We start from the raw sequence: 17,714 nt of genomic DNA on the forward strand, positions 1-17,714 counted from the left end.
TTATTATGCGACTTATTTGTGCAAACAATTAAAAGCTTAACTTCAGTTACCATCGAACATAAGTATTCAAGTATGTTATAGAGTAATTATCGGAAATATAATAGGTTTACTTATTTGGCTGTTTAGAGTTAATTGGGGCGCATGAATGCAAGAGGACACTCTAAATTGTTGCACCTACATATTATAGAGGTACCATGCAAATATTAATGCTAAATTCTAATACTTGCTAATATTACCTAACCATCACGAACAACATTTGCGATCCATTAACGCACACGTGAGTCTACAACGCTGTGTGTGACTCACGTGAACGATTTGACGCAAATAATAATAATAATAATTATAACACGACGACGTTTTATTGTCGTGATACTGTGTGTGATTTGGGTGTCGACTGACAGATTCTAATAAAACAATATCAATTTTCCCAAGTGTGCGATTTATGCACGGAAATATAGAACAAAAATAAGTAGAACACAAATCTTGGGTTCCGTCCACGAATAGGACACCACGTATACGTACAATATTCAGAATACACATCAGTAGTGTATACCAACCAATAAGCACTGATCAAAGTACAGAGATTGTCGTCGAAACGGTTGTGGGGCGAGTGGAAATATAGACAAATAACGATTACGATTATTATTGCCGGTTTACTGATTTGCGGTGCTGGCGGGGAACGGATGCACACAAACGGGATTGGTGGCGCGTGTGTGGGCCGTTAGTCCACAGCCATCGGTCACGACTTAGAGGTCCAAGCAGCCGTCAAGGTAAATATTATGTTGATGTATATATATATATATAATATGAGTATGTGTATGTGTGGCCGTGAGGGTCAGATAGGAAATCGGTCAACGTGAGTAATGTCCGGTCCATGTGCACAATACCCAATTGACATGCACCGAGTAAGAAAATATCGGTCATTTCTTTAACAGTGTTCGCGTGATATGTACGAAAAAAAATGCGATGATGATAATACCTAAAACCATCGCGCGAGATGGCATAGGTAATAGGTACCAAAGATTATCGTATAAAAAACACGCACACGCAAGTTTAATGTAACTATAAATTATTATAATATTTTGATTTTACAGTCGATAAAAAAAAAATAAAAATGGATTTTTAAAATTTTATATTTCTGTTAACAAGACGTATTTACAATAATAATCGTGTATCCGGCCTCACTCATGTCTGGATGGTTTTCAAAGACCGATGCAAATATGCAACATTGAATCAACTACAGTTTCAATTCGTTATACCTACTACCACGTTTGATATAGTAAAATACATACCTCATTTTGTTTTTTTAATCGTTTCGCGACTCTTGGGTACCTACACATATAATATCAAAATTAACCGACCGAATAACGACAATTCAAACCATAGTCCATAACACCTGAACAATTTGGGGTAACCATGATTATTATATACACATGCTGTACCTACATATTTTCGTGGATTTTAACTATTTAACGTAAACAGTTTGGAATATGAATCGAAATATTATGTGTTTATAAATTGTAGTAGAATACTTTGTAATGAATAACAGACAGCTACTACAATGTTTGAATTATTTTAAAATGTTTTCCGCAATCATTTTAAAGACTTAATGCGAATTTTAGCTTTTAATACCTTAACTATTATGTAAAAATGTTCGTATATTAGCTTATAAAATATAATAAACTTTGTACGGGTTTTCTGATTTACGGTGAACATTTTGTTTATTCTTCAACCAAAAACGCTTCACAATACTAATCAGTTAATGTAAATAATTTATGATAACGGCAAGAGTATGAACCCTTCATTCTGACCGGATTGTTATTATCTTTCAGAGTGCGTATTGAATCAAAAAAATGATTGTTATAACTCGTATTATTGTTTTTAAGTGCAATGGGATATTTTATTAGGGCATATGTAGTGGATACCATTGAGTAGGTACATAACATTGTCCATTTCTTCGTTAGACTGCGTAAAAAAGAATTTTAGTACCTACGTTTGAAATTTTTCGTGAAAACAAAATAACCTTATGATTGCCAGTGAATCTTTATTCGACGAGGACTACCTAAGAACACTGCAACGGTTCGAATTACACCATCTGCCCATAAAATATAAATATAATATTATTCCTCTCTGTAATAGTTTCTTGTTACCGATGTTATTTGTTATTTATTTTCATTCAATCATAAATGTATGTTATATTTTTCTTTTTGTCGTTATTATATTGCCGAAGATATTTTATTTTTTACCCACATTGTCCTATTTTTGACTAGTTTCAATATTATTATAATATTAACGTTGGAATTATGTCAATGTGAGTAGGCATATACAATTAATATATATTCAAATTTTATACATTTTCAAAATTATCTAGTCTTCTAAACCAGATGTAATTTTTGTCCATGCCGATAACAGTTATAACTATTCGATTTAACTTAGTCAGTTAAATCATAATTATCTTACGTATTACTTATTATATTATGACTGTACTACGAAAAATACGTGCTTGATAAAATGTATTTATTTTAATATTATATATATCATGTTAGATTAATTAGTATAGGTATTAGGTAGTGATAATTCAATGATATTTCAGTTATCCAAGGAAACAATAAAATAGTTCATCTATGAGGATTTTCAATAATTTCACTATGACATATTATTATTGTATAATGTTCATAATTTAAAAACTAAATGATCATAATATTTCGAACTTTCTACCAAATTAACGTGGGATTAAAAAAAAAAAAAAAATAAAAACCAATTAAGCTTAGTAAAATTACCTCTGAATATGTATATCGTATAATTAATTAACGTTGATGTAAATGGTTTAACATTTGCATCTGCAGATAACTGCAGGTTAGGAAATAAGTAATAAATCAAGCTATATAAATTGATGTTGCAGTATATAATATATTATACAAAATATTTATTATTTTGATGTCTCACACATTCGATATTGTTTGTTATAGTTTCACATATTTTCTGATGTATAACCGTTTACTTTTATCCACTCTTTGATTTCCAAGATTATGTAATTAAGACGTGCACAACGTTACGTATATACAGAGAATTTTTTTTCTCCAAAAATTGGTTACTGTCAGATAGTATTCGGTTTATGATAGTCAAATAAACTACAAAGATTATACATTTAACGTATTATATTATCGTGTCATAGTTAGGTAGTATTATTTTCAAAAGTCCATCAAAATATCAAATAAACCCGTTTCAATAAGTAATTTTATATTTTATATTATTCAGTTAAAAGTTGTATAATTCATTATTACTCATTAACAACAATGAATTTTAGTTTTACCATTACCTACATTCATGACATAAAAATAATGAATGCGTAAGATGTGATTTGTTTTAATATACCATAATAATGTTTCTGTAAATTAAGCAATTGGATAGAACTGGCATAATAAACATTTCCATAACATAGCGATGAAAAATAGTTAAGTAAGTGCCAAATAAAATATATATTTTTATAATTGTAGTATTATATTCCAATTATATGTACCTATTGTGATACTTTATTTTAAAACAATTATAATATTATAATATTTACCGGAATCATAGAAGACAATAGACTTGTTATTACATGCTTGAGAAGGACATTTTTTTTTTCATCACAATTTTAGAGGCTTAGTCTCGTTTGTAAACAAAATTTACTTAAGTAATAAACTAATTTAAAATTCATCAAAGTGGTCTGTGCTCTGTAATATTAGTTTTTATGCAAATGACATTACGTAATTGGGTAAGCACTCATGTAGAGATAAAACCCTGGTATTTTTTACCAGTTAAACAGTATACAATTTCCTTGGAAAGTGTGTGGAATTAAAACAATAATAATAAATTATATTGTGAAAGCGACTCGCTAGAGTTGATGAGAGTTATTTGAAAACTGTCCACTGTTGAGTAAACGCGAACAATTTTTTTCACAAAGTGGACATCCTCTGAAAGTGTATAATTATCGTAGTCATATATATATGAAGGTACGTACATATTATGAATTTCTTGTATTTTGTAGTGTACATCGTTTGTTTCTACAGTAGAACATAATAATATATTATTGTAATTTTAATTTCCAGAGAACAATGTCGTGTGAGGTACAACGCGAAGATTTATCGTAGTCGTTTTCATCATCTGTGTCAAAGGTGTGCCTAGCTTTATTATACGAAGTAATGCTTTGCTCAATGATGTATAAACTAGGAACAAAAACAGATTTTTTTCTTAAAAAAATTCTCATATTTACATTTTAGATACTGAGCGAAGCGATGAATGTATTGATTTTACAATGTTGTGTGTTTTTTTATTTATTTTTTTTTATTTTTGTGTCTGTCATCACCTTTTAGGACAGTAAAAGTGCTTGGATTTTCTTCAACTGTAACTTTTCTGATAGGAAAGTGAATCTAGTTGGTACTTTGAGGGGTCAAAAGTGGGATCTCAGTAGTTTTCAAACGTGACGTGAAAAACAAAAGAACAATTAAGGAAAAACGGGAATTTTTACGCAAAATCTGTTTTCGAGAAAATCGATTTTGGTTTTTGGTGCAACTTTAAAATAAATGACCATACATGCAATTTCGACTGAATGTTTATATTAGCATTTTCTATACACCATACAATTTTAAAAATATTTTGACTCTTTTTGAGATGTTTACGGACATTGTCAGTTTTCAATTTTTTTAGTTTTTTTTTCTATAAATATCAATAAAATTTTATCTGTTGAGTAAAAAAGCTTGAAAATTTAATAGAAGGCTCCTAGGTTATTGTTTCAAAGGCAGATGAAAAAAATTAAAAATCCTAAGTCACAGTTTTTATTTATAAGCATTTAAAGTTCAAATTTTGACAAAATACGGAAAAATCACGAAAATTAGCAAATTATTTTGAGTTGAGAATTCATAAAAATTTTTAAGATTTTTAAGATTTTAAAATGTAATATAAGATTACTCATAAGTTTGTCTACCTTTATCAAAAAAAAAAAAATATCTACAAGAAACTTAAATTAAATTTTTATGAGCGTCTGAAATTTATATTTTTACAACATTTGATATTCACTCGATTTCTCATGTAACAATTTTCTTATTTTATTGTAATTAAAAAACGAATGACTGTAGATACTTGAACATTTTACTGAATGTTTATATTAGCATTTTCTATACACCATAAAATTTTGAAAATATTTTGACTCTTTTTGAGCTGTTTACGGACATTGTCAGTTTTCAATTTTTTTAGTTTTTTTTTTTCTATAAATATCAATAAAATTTTATTTGTTTGGTAAAAAAGCGTGAAAATATAATATAAGGCTCCTGATATATAGTTCTAATAGCAGTTGAAAAATATTAAAAATACATTGGCACAATTTTTTTTTATAAGCATTTAAAGTTCACATTTTGACAACATTTATCAAATTTATAATTTATTAATTATTTTGTAGTTAAAAATGTATAAAATGTTTAACTTTTATGGCTGAGGATTGAAAATTTAAAACAAGGCTCCGCGTAAATTGGTTATATATAAATTACTTTATTCACAATAATATCATCAAATATACTTGGTAATATCATAGGCTGACTGACCGTTTTCGCTCAGAATCGTTTTTCTTATACAATGATATTATATCATTGAATTCAAATTTAACACCATCCATTACAGGAAGCCACTTGTAAACTACTGTACAGCAGAGTGACCTCCACTTACCCACCTTTTTTAATATTATAAATAATGCTATACTATATATAGTACGTAGGTACTAATATAGGTACCTATATTAAATATAATAATTACATTTTAAATTAAATTGTAAATTATGAATAAATGGTGATTACTTTAAATAATTTAATGATGTGTATACAACAGAAATAATATTATTATTATTTTTTTTTTTTTTTGGTAAACAAAATTAGTAAATTTAATGATTAACAAGTTTGCATAGTACTACTTTGCTGAATAAATTATTATAAGTTGTAATAATGATTTAATAATAGTGATGTAGGTACATGTGAATTGAAACTTACAATTGTATGATACAAAAACATATTATATAACGTGCCATTTTTACGTGATTGTTATATACAAAGGTTATCCTTTTTTATTTAATTTTTGATAAAAATGAACACATGCAATAAATTAATCTTTCGTGTAAGCTATAATTAGTTTTGAACTTTTATTAATGTAATTGAATATCCAAACATTAATAAGCTATTTCATTTAATATTTGCCAAGTAAAAATGTTATTACAAATTATTAAATCCAATAAAAATAATTATTTCTGGCACTATAAGAAAATAATTTGAAAGTAATCTATTAATTTAATGGTTTTTTAACCTTTTTTTCCCCAAATCTGTGTAACAGTAATTATAAATTAATTACGTTAAAAAAAAATAAAAACAAATATAAAAAGTAAAAGTGAATAGAATTTTATAATCTGTACTATACATATATGAGCCAAATAAAGCAAATACTATATTAGTTTAAATAAATTTAAAAATATAATATTATAATATTTTGTTACGAAAGTTGAAAGTAAAAATCCAAGTAACTTTGAATCCATCCAAGTAATTTTTGTGGCATTTCACTAAATAAATCATCATTTAGCTTGTATAGTTGTATTTATTCATTGTTTTTAATGTAACATAAACTTAATTGAAAATGTGAAAGTTCATGAATAATAATCATTCTAAATATTACAATTGGTAAAATCGTGGCAAAAAAATAAACAAGACACCTATTTAACATTTTATGAAACACAAAATATTAAAAGGAATCACATTTTTTTACCCATTGATATCAATGGGTGTTTAAGACAGGATTAATAATAAGTGGAACTGTAGGTACTATAAAGAAGGAACAGTAATTCCATTTGATATCCATTTCATAAGGACATAATATGTTGGGTTTTTTTTTTTTTTTAACACAGCCTCATACCTTTTGTATAGGTAATTGAAATCACATTTCATATATTATTTTATTTATCCACTTAGCAGGGCGTATAGTTTATTAATAAATATTATGTATAAATAAGTGAATCAATACTAGCATAAGATAGGTAGGTAGGTACTTCAAGAATCCAGATCAAACAAAGACATGTCTTATAGATTTGAAGTTTGTACGAATAAAATCATAGCAACAAAATATAGGTGATTAGAAATAATATGCTGTTGACGAGTTATTAGAAGTAATTCTTACCGACTACAACTTAAGCTATTTACTTTCTACCTATTAAACACAATAACACAGCCATTGTAATAATATTATATTAGTACGATGTTCAATTGTAAGAAAACTCAGGAAAAAATCAGAGTATCGTTGGAAATAATAATTGTAAACAGTTGTAATACGTTGTAGTGATGGATCAAAAAAAAAAAAAACTAACTTCTGTGTTTCAAAAGTTACAGTTTACCTACTCTAAAAACTGAAAATATACATCGTAATAAGGTAGATTTGTTTTGGATTAAACCTGCACAAAGTGAGATAAAAATTAAATTTATTACCTAGTGGTTTATTTCAAAATTTTCACCAAAGTTCAAGTACAGTTTTAATAGGTCTTATATAAGTTATCAGATAAAGTTCACAGAATATAGACTGCATTAAATTCCCATGGATGATGTCAAAGCAGAATATAAAATGTATTATGTGTATATTTAATGTTAAGGTATGTTACAAACACAGTAATATGCATAGGTATACCTTTTGTATTCCTTTAGTTGTATATTTTTTATTACCGTTGTTTTATTTTTTGAACTGTAATTACAATTATACAGAAATAATAAAATTAAAAACATATTCTAGATACATTAATTTTAGGTACCTACCTATGAGTTCTCGGGTGAGTTTCTTAAGCGACATAATAAAATGAATGATTACAGTTAACTGCCGTTTTAAAAAAAAAAGTTTTGGTTTTTAATGAGAGACCATACTACGCTGTATATTATATTATGAATATATAGATCTAAATTTATAGTATTATCTAGTTAAATTTAAATTAATCTATCCCAGTTCTCTGCCCAACTAGTCGACTGAAAAATGATACAATTTTGGTCTTGATTAAAAAGTTTCGGTCAGGCTTAAGTAAATGTTATGCTGTGTGTCTTTGTTTAAAATCAATAGCCCGGTTGAGCTAGGGATTTTAGGTTTTATTTTGGAGCTTTGACCTAAACTAAAAACATAAATACGAAACAAGTATTTCTGGATCTGGGCAACACATATAAGATTGTAGTAGCCGTGATATTTTCACTAAATACTATTTCTTAAAAAAAAAATTGTATCAGTTGAAAACAACATTTCGATAAAATAATGTCGACATATAAAAGTGACGTATTTATTAAATGTATTTTATTTCTACGTCAAAATAAGTATTCGCATAAACAGATTAAACGACATAATATTATGTTAGACAAAAACTGTTCCATGCATGTTTCTCCTCATGGGTGCCTATGTCTTAAATTGAATGAAGAATCTGTATGGTATATATTATGCTTGTTATATTTTATTTCATTCGTTATAATCCTCGAGTATTTAAAATGTTATTAATATATTATATACTACGTTCATGTAAATATAATTTTTAAGGAAAATAACTTTGAATAAGTGTTTACAGCTTTGCATTTCGTATTTAATTTTTGCAAGACAGGGTCATAAATTAATACTTATAAGTCAAAATAGACTTCATGTTTAATAGAACGAGTATGTTTGTGCGATTTTAATAAGTACTGACTTTGACACGCTACAGTGGATTTCGTTAATTGCTCTTTTCGAATGCGCCACGATTAAACGTGATAAACTTTCAGTACTGGTGCACCTATTGAGTTCATATTATAATCGATTTGTTTTCCGTGCGTTTCTTTTATACAACCAGAATAAGCATTTTGTAAAACATATTCGTAAGTACGCGGTATATAGTGAGGCACACGCACTTGCGTATTCAAAGTCCACCTGCTATTCTCGTTGTGTTAATATTATTTTTAGCTGGAAATATTATTTGTCTCGGGATTTAACTGTATAGGTATTAGGTACAACTGTAGTAGAAATATAATCCTCTTTTTTCTACTTTTCTTTTTTCTTTTTTTCTTTATTCTTTCCCCCCCCCCCCTCTATTTTTAGGTCTCAAAAGCCGATGGAAAATAATATATAAAAATATTACAACGATCGCACAACTATTGAAGACGTGTACATACAATAATAGGTTGTATATTATTGTGCTACGAACGAAAATTAATAGTATATGAAAGTGATATTAATTCTTGTGAAAAAGTTGAACACAATTACACAAACTGTGTTTCTAATGATTATTTGTTGAATTGTATTTAGAGTGTTTACCATCACAGTATATTATTCACAACTTTATATAATATAATGAGCGTAACAAATACGGGACTTAGAAACTTTTACTTTAGTGAAAACTTTGTAATTTAATAACAATAATTTTCTTTGATACAGTTCAAGTGTAATTTATAAATTATATAACTAGGATACCTTAAATTAATTACTTATTACAATAGACGTTTTAATGTTATTATAATAGAGACCGTTCATTATTGTCCTTACATTAATAGTATTTATTATATATCTGCAGTTCACTTAAAAAAACTTTGGTTGAAAGCCAAATTGAACAAATGTATTTTAGCTATGTGTAAATAAAAAAAAACATCATCAACAACAACAACTTGGATTTTTCAAGCAGTGTTTAACAGTTCAACACAATTTAAACATCATTCAGTATAATACTGGTCTATTGAATGAAAAATCAAAGTACCTACAATATTAAATTAAATCGTTTTACGTAAATATTTATGTTATTTTCAAATAGTGTCTTTTATTCACTGTTTTTTCAATCTAAATTTATAAAGCTTTCTAAAATCTTGGTGCTCTCAAATAATTCATGGAAGGTGGCTGCCGAATAAAAAGCACTGAAAAAGTTAATGAGTAATTTCCACTCATTACTCAGTTAATGACCAAATATAAAGTTAAAATATAAAATGACAATTTAAAAAATTACTATGTGTTAATTTTTCAAACAAATGTTAATTATGTACGTCAAACGATCGTGGTTAAATATAAAAATTAAAAATAATATTATTTTTTTTTACTTAATATAATTTGTTTGCTCATGATATTGACTGAAGGAGAAATTCTCAGGGGTGTCAATTGAAATTAGTGAAGTTCTAAAAATAATATTAAAATAAATTAAATTAACTTAATTATAATATAATTTTATGTGAAAGTTTTTCTTATGTTCATAAATATTAGAAAAATTAAAATTAAATTTTAAATTGTTTAAAATGGTTCCTATTTAATTGAAATAATATTTAATTAATTCATTAGTTCGAAAGTAACTAGTTATTTTTTAAGGTTTTGCTATATTCAAAATTAAGTAAAGTTTGTATAATAAAATTGAGTAAAAATAATATTACTAACGCACTAGTTAATATTCTGCAGCTCTAAAATTAAAATGTTTATTACTAGTAAAAATAATTATTTATCCAAAATATTAAATATAAAGCATAATTTTAGTGACGATTCCAAAATCATAAAAACACATAATATTTTAAGCAATGATTTATAAATTAAATTCCATAATAATTATCTAAATATTCTTTATTTACATAAATAATAATATTTAACTTAAGTTACACGTCATATTTTGGTATTGCCATGGAGGTTCTCGTTTTCGAAGTTATTATTATTTTGAATTTGTTATAAAAGTGTATGTAATAATATTAGTGTACCTTCGTCATATTAGTAAGTATACTTACATAGATGAAATAATTGTTTAGAGATTATCTATATGACCGTAAGTACGATATTTAAATATTAGTGTTGTTACTTTTGATAATTTCTAAAACGGTACCTTTAGTCAATTATATTTATTTTATTATTTCAAGTAAATCTCAATAGTTGAATTGTATTTTTCAAATGCAAGTAATTCTGGTGGCGATCAATGTGAGGAAATAAAATGTTATAAAAAAAATATTCAACGCCAATTGCAATATTTTGTCAGAAGATTTCCCAGTACAGTTTACAAAATTCCAGGGAATACATGAGAATCCTGAAGCATAGTAATATTCTAGTACCCTTCAATAGTGTTTATTTATCTAATGAGATTTGTAGCATGTTCATTAGCCAATAGTTGTAGCACAAACAAAACCAATTTAACGGGAAAAAATTATCAACTATACAATTACGGAGAGAACCTGTAATTATATATTACATATTTTAATTGGTTAACACAATATACTGACATACTATTTTTTGTTTTCTGGTAATAGGGTAAGTTTATTGTAGACGGATTAGTTTTTTTTTAATGAAAGCTGATAAATAGTAGTAGGGACTAACAATCTAGGTTTCAGACATAAGTAGTGCTACTGCGCTAGGTATCTGGTTCTGAAACCTTAAGTTAAACAATTTTCTAATGAACATAGATCAAATAACATTAAAAAAAATAAGATTCAATAATATAAAAAAATAAAATACTAATTTAATTAATAGTAGGTAATACATAATAATATACTACACACTTTATGTAACCAATACATTTATAATCTATACAACAAGTATACTCACAACAGTGTACATAACATGGAAATTATACATGTTAATATATTTGCTGTTTTCGAATCATATTTGTAATATTTGTAAAATTTCTGTCCATTATAATTATTACAAATACCTTCTAAAATTATTAGAAAATAATGCGTAAAATATGTATTGTTACGAGTTATTAAAATAATCAAAATGGAAACATCACGAAAACGTATTAAAATGAACACGATATAATAAATAATAACGTATGCATCCATTGCATCTATATCATTGAATAATACCCATATTATATAAAGATTAAAGTGGTTTTAATTTGTTTTAAAAGTGTTGGGCACACATACAATTTATAATTCATGGATGATTGTAAACGTCCCACATTAAACTTCACCGTGTAAAGCCGTAAAATAATACATGAAAATAAGACACAACACTGGCTGAAAAAAAGCGCGCAATAAATGTTATGCAAGTATAAAATAAATTATAATGGTATACATACGTGTGTTGTAGTAGATGCCGATTAGTGATGGAACTGAGAACAGTGGTTACTTCTGTAAAGGCTGCGGGCAATTTAAATAAATACTACAAAGATTTCGGACAAACCGAAAATGCATATCTGTGTTTTGTAATTCAGTTGAATATAATATTACTATACCATAATATAACAGTTGTCGTCGATACCGATACGTATGCAGGTTTTGCCACGGTGTTTCAGAAAGTTTCATTTTTAAAATCTGTGAGAAGGTACTGTTCCGGTGAAAAAACAACATCAATTATTATGAACATCGGTTCAGGTTAATATATAATAAACACAACAAATGCGATGTAACATTGTTCCCAAAAATATTGCAGTGTTCGGGTAATGTATTTTTTTTCAGTAGGAATTGCGATGTTCTCGCTGGTTGAAAATATCACCAAGGTATTTTTGTATTTTTTGATGCTTCCAGTATAATTGCAATCGTGAATAGACGGACATAAAGACGAATACAAGCATAAACCAGATTATTGTAGGTATTGCGGTGACTTGTGAGACGAGCTAAGAGTAAATAATAAAATGTAAAATACCTCTAAACCTATTACCTACCAATGATCTAAATAAACGTACACCAAACTGTTTTAACTGTATTAAATGGGCTAAATAATCATTTTAAGGAACAATAAAAAAACCCTTTTTCGAGCGTATTTCATTTAAAATGAAACTACCTTATTTTTCTAAATGTCTTTAACAAATTGGCTACACGCAGTCTTATCTTAAGTTTAGGAAAAGTTTATAAAATTAACTACATTTTATTTATATTATTAACTAGTTCAAAATCCTGAACCTTTTAAATTCTTCGATGACATATAATGACAATATTATAAATGTATAACCCGTTGTAAAATGCTATATTATAATTTACCTATATTTCGATTATTTTAGCTAGAAAATCAACGATAGTAATATTTTAATTCCGTAGGTACCTACCAATAAAAAATTGCAAATTGAACAAATTCTATAGTAGGTACTTATTAATTTGATAGGTATTAACTGTTGGAAAATGTAACAAAAAATTTTTTCGAGTAAACAAATTACTAAAATATAATTTTAATCGAGGAGCCTATAGTATTATAATGTTATCAGCGTGTAGTTGCAACGATTCTTTGACACTTATAATTCAAGTGCGTCTACGACAGAGCATGATATACGTCAACTAACGTGAGAAACATAAGTTCATTTGAATCAAAATCATTGTTCGCTTGAAAGTTTTGTTGGTGAAAATTGTACAAAAGAAATAGAAAACATCCAAATATAGATAGAGACAATACACATGCTATATATATATTATATATATACACATTATACAGCATACAAGGATATCACATGAGCATTAAATATCTTCAACAAGGAATCTCTTAACGAGCTTAACAATAATAATCCATTATATTTTTGGTAATTTTTTTCTTATAACACTTTAATGATATATTCTTATTACACCAATTGCGTTTTAAATTGAAATGAATAAATTAATTATGTACCTAATAAAAAATCAAAATTTGAAGTAAAATTATAGTCTAATATTATGTTATTCTATAAAAAAAAAATGTATGATATTTGAATTAAATTCAATTTTAATTAAATACAAAACACATTTTGTTTAATCGTAGTATTTTCAAAACTGAAATGTATTACGTATAATAGGTACATACGAATAAATAATTTTATATAAAACACATTTGTGTGCTGATGAAATAAAACATTTAAATATTAGATAGGTATATTATAAAACTATACTCGTCATATTTACACATAAATTTAAAATTACTCGATCAAAATTATGGAATCATTTTCCATTTTAATTTTTGTTTTAAATCAATCAACATCGATGCACTAATATCTATGTCGCTTTTCTTTACCCAAAATTTTATTGTTTGAACATAATATTAATTTGTAAATATTATTTCTAAAACAGTAGTACGCCCATTGTATGCTTACATCAATTATTATGGGTAAACATTAACGTTATTTTATAAAGTTACTTTTATTTTTTATAAATCACAACAAAATATCTATAAAAAAAACAGTACATCGTAAATTTTAACATTTTTTTTTTCACAAGTCGCCAGTAGTACTTTTTTACGCTTAAAATATTACCACACTAATAGATCAAGTTTTCTATCTAAAAAGTTGCTATACACATAGAAACTTTCAAGAATTCCTTCTACCCAATAAGGTGGTGACATTTACACGACTATCTGACCAAAACGAAATACCACAAAAAATGAAATACCAACATGGCAACTTATTCCATTATTGTCTATAATTATAAATATTGAAAAACAGCAAATACTTAACTCAAAAAATTGTTTTTAATTTTACCGTGGCATGAAGTAGTTTTAAGGCTCTGATTAATAAAGAATTTATTAAGAATTCATACTTGAATTATTAAATTTCTTATATCACTGTAGTTACATTTAATTTTTTTAAAAAAACTTGGATGTGCTATATAATAGGTTTTAAGTGATGTCTCATATTCTCATCAATGAGTAGCGATAACTGTAATAATGGGTGTGCCGGAATTCAATTTAATTATACATCAATGTATTAAAAAAAAACGAAAAAAGCAAAGGAAACGATTTCTAAGGTTTGGTAAAATGGAAAAATTGGAAAAAAATTCATGTTTCATATTATGGTACTATTAAATAAATAATTGATTTAATATATCTGACCATTACTACTGGTGACACAGGTATATGCGCTATTATACCGTAAAATACTGTGAATAAATTTGAGGTATAAATAGCATAAAATTAATCTTACAATTTTTGAAAATTGTATCGGTTGAGGAAAATAATAATATATAGGTATGTGATAAAAATGGTTCCATGTTACAATAATTATATGGAAAATCGTATTTTTTTTTTTAAATATCTAATTTTGTCAAAATTTGAACATCAAATGCGTGCAATGATTATAATAATGTATTTTTGATGTTTTTAATTTGTGTTAATTTTATTTTTCCAATAATCTTAATCGACGTTGAAAAAAGGTTGGAACGGTTTGTTAAATTTAAATATGTAAGATTTATAACAGAAAAAATTGGGTAAAGTCAAACGATACAAAAAAATTAAAAGAATAAAAGATAAATTGAACAAATAAAGCAAGAGATTTTTAAAATTAGACCTTGTCTAGAAATCATTTAAGTATTTAAATTTTTAATAAAAAATTCTGAACTGCGCCAAAAACAAAATTGATTGGATCAAAAACCAGTGTTGGGTAAATATCTTGTTTATTTTCGTTTTTACTAAATTTACATTGAATCGATACAAAGTTTATTTTTATATTAATGGATCGTTTATTGACCATGAAGAATGAATTGTTAAATGTTATTATCGCAAATGTTTTAATAGCATAAAAAATTCGGGAATAATTGTCTGGAAAATACATAATTTCGCCAAATGTAAAAATTGTACAATCGTTATAATTTACATAATAAACATAACATAAAATTTATACTAGCATTATGTAGATTAAAAAATAATAACATTGAAACTATGTATTTTCAGTAATGTTTACCATACAAATCTGAAACATTACTTTTTATGATTTTTTCCTGACAACATGATTGTTAAACACGCATTTTATAAATAAATTAAAATCAAACTACTATACTACATTATTATTATAATTATTATAAGTCCTAGCAGCGAGAGTGATCCATTGGTTATCCAATAATGTGGACCTAGCTATTTTTTTTTGTCGACCAACACTTTTCGTGTGATTAAAAAAACCGCAAAGATTAATATACGGCACCTGCATGAACACGGCCGAATCTTGTTAAGCTGGTTTCGTTTTAAAATATCTACTAATTGGATTTTTTTTTTAAAAATTTAAAACGTGGCTTTGTTTTAACAATATTTAGACTGATTTCGGATTAATCATGTTTGGAATCGTTATTTCCGAATAAATCGGTGTGGTTTTTTTCTCCAGCACACACGTGGCATTTAATATTTATAATATACGCACGATATGCAATTATAATCTACTCAACAAGGTAACAAGTAATTTGATAGAATTATAATGTACAGTCGTATAGTATATATACTTTAATATTTATAATATCATTCTTACCGAGTCAACATATTATTATAAAAAAACTTTACTTAATATGACTATATTTAAGAACCTACCTCGTGTGGACGGTGTGAACAGTAGATATTATTGGACATATCGTTCACACCGTCCACAAGAGATGGAAAAAATATGATTATATTTAGGAACCTACCTCGTCTGGACGGTGTGAACAGTAGATATGACGTACAGCCTTCCTGTCTCCGGCGTTGTGGACAGCCCTGTGCGGTGCCTCTCCTCTCTGGACAGGGTATGACGGAGACGACGGTGGATAATTAAACGAGAAACGGGACGTGGATATTAACGACGATGATTATTGGACTGTTAATCCGATCGACGGCGTGGCGGTGACTGAAAATCGGACGAAAATGCTGAATATCGCGGGTGTGAAACGGTCAAAAAGGTGTTGGAAAATAATTGAAATTTTTTTCCGGATCGCGTATTGTTTGTTCGTTTCGATGATGATGATAATGCTAATAATAAAGATTTGCTCGGAAAAAAAAAATGTTTCGGTATTTTTTCGAACCGTCGTGTGTATAGGTACGGGAAATATACGCGAGGAGAACCGTTCGTTGCGACTTGTGCAGCGGACGGGCGCGAAGGGATGTCGCCGGCACGGGGCAAGACACTGAGGTTTTGTGATCGCCGTGGCTTTCGGGTTTTCCCGTTTTATACTCTCGCGGCGATTATTTAACGGTCTGTAACGCGAGAGCGCGCGACTCCGACGCGTTGTTGTTGCCGGCAATCAATACACGGCGCATGTGTGTGCCCGCCGCCGCGCCGCCGGCCAATTTTGCCACACGCGAATATATTATTATTATTATCATCGTCTTATCACCACAATAACAATAACAATACAATGAGCCTATTATATGCGGTGTTTTATTTTTCCAAACGAATTATACGCGCGAACATATTATTATTATTATTATTATTATTGTTATTATTGTCGTCTTATCACTCCATATCATTATAACCACAATTGTTGTACCGATAAAGTGCACGGCGGCGCTTACCGCGGTTGTGCCGCGCGGTAGGTGGACGGCGGTGAAAATGACAATATTATATTATTATTGTGCAGGTCCATATACCGCGGTTTGTTTTACAAACCAACCGTTACCTACCATTAATATTATATCGACACGTCGTATTTTGACCATCGTCGAGGTCCGTAAATTAGGTATCTTCCAATTGTATCCGCTGACCACCACCACGGCATAATTTAAATAATTAATATTATTACGAAAATGTAATTATATTATTGTATATTAATTTTGAAACTGACGCTTTCTATTAAGATATCTATACGAGTTGTCAACTGTATTATAGAGTCGTAGAAAATTATCATATGTTTAAAGATTCAAATTCCTGATCGATAATGAAGTTGTTGATAGATACGATCATATTGAGATGATTAAAATGGGTATGTTCCACCATCCTATCAATATTAATTAAAACTAACAGAAAAACCTATACATTTAATATTATAATAATTCAACTTTTAAATTGGGAACTGTTAATTTGAATTTTTAACTTACATCAATTATATAGTAGAACAATTATTATT

General features: G+C 27.5%; 1 protein-coding gene across 2 annotated transcripts in view; it reads right to left on the reverse strand.

The window, feature by feature from the left end:
- LOC132936747 (sex peptide receptor) overlaps nt 1-16,779 on the reverse strand; it is a 222,892-nt gene extending 206,113 nt beyond the window's left edge. For both annotated transcript variants that reach the window (XM_061003501.1, XM_061003502.1), the window contains exon 1: nt 16,302-16,779. The gene's annotated coding sequence lies outside the window, so the exon portion shown is untranslated. The remainder of the gene's footprint in view (nt 1-16,301) is intronic.
- Nucleotides 16,780-17,714: the final 935 nt, after the last annotated feature.

This window comes from Metopolophium dirhodum, chromosome 1, assembly GCF_019925205.1.
Source record: "Metopolophium dirhodum isolate CAU chromosome 1, ASM1992520v1, whole genome shotgun sequence".
In the NCBI taxonomy this organism is placed as follows: Eukaryota; Metazoa; Arthropoda; class Insecta; order Hemiptera; family Aphididae; genus Metopolophium; species Metopolophium dirhodum.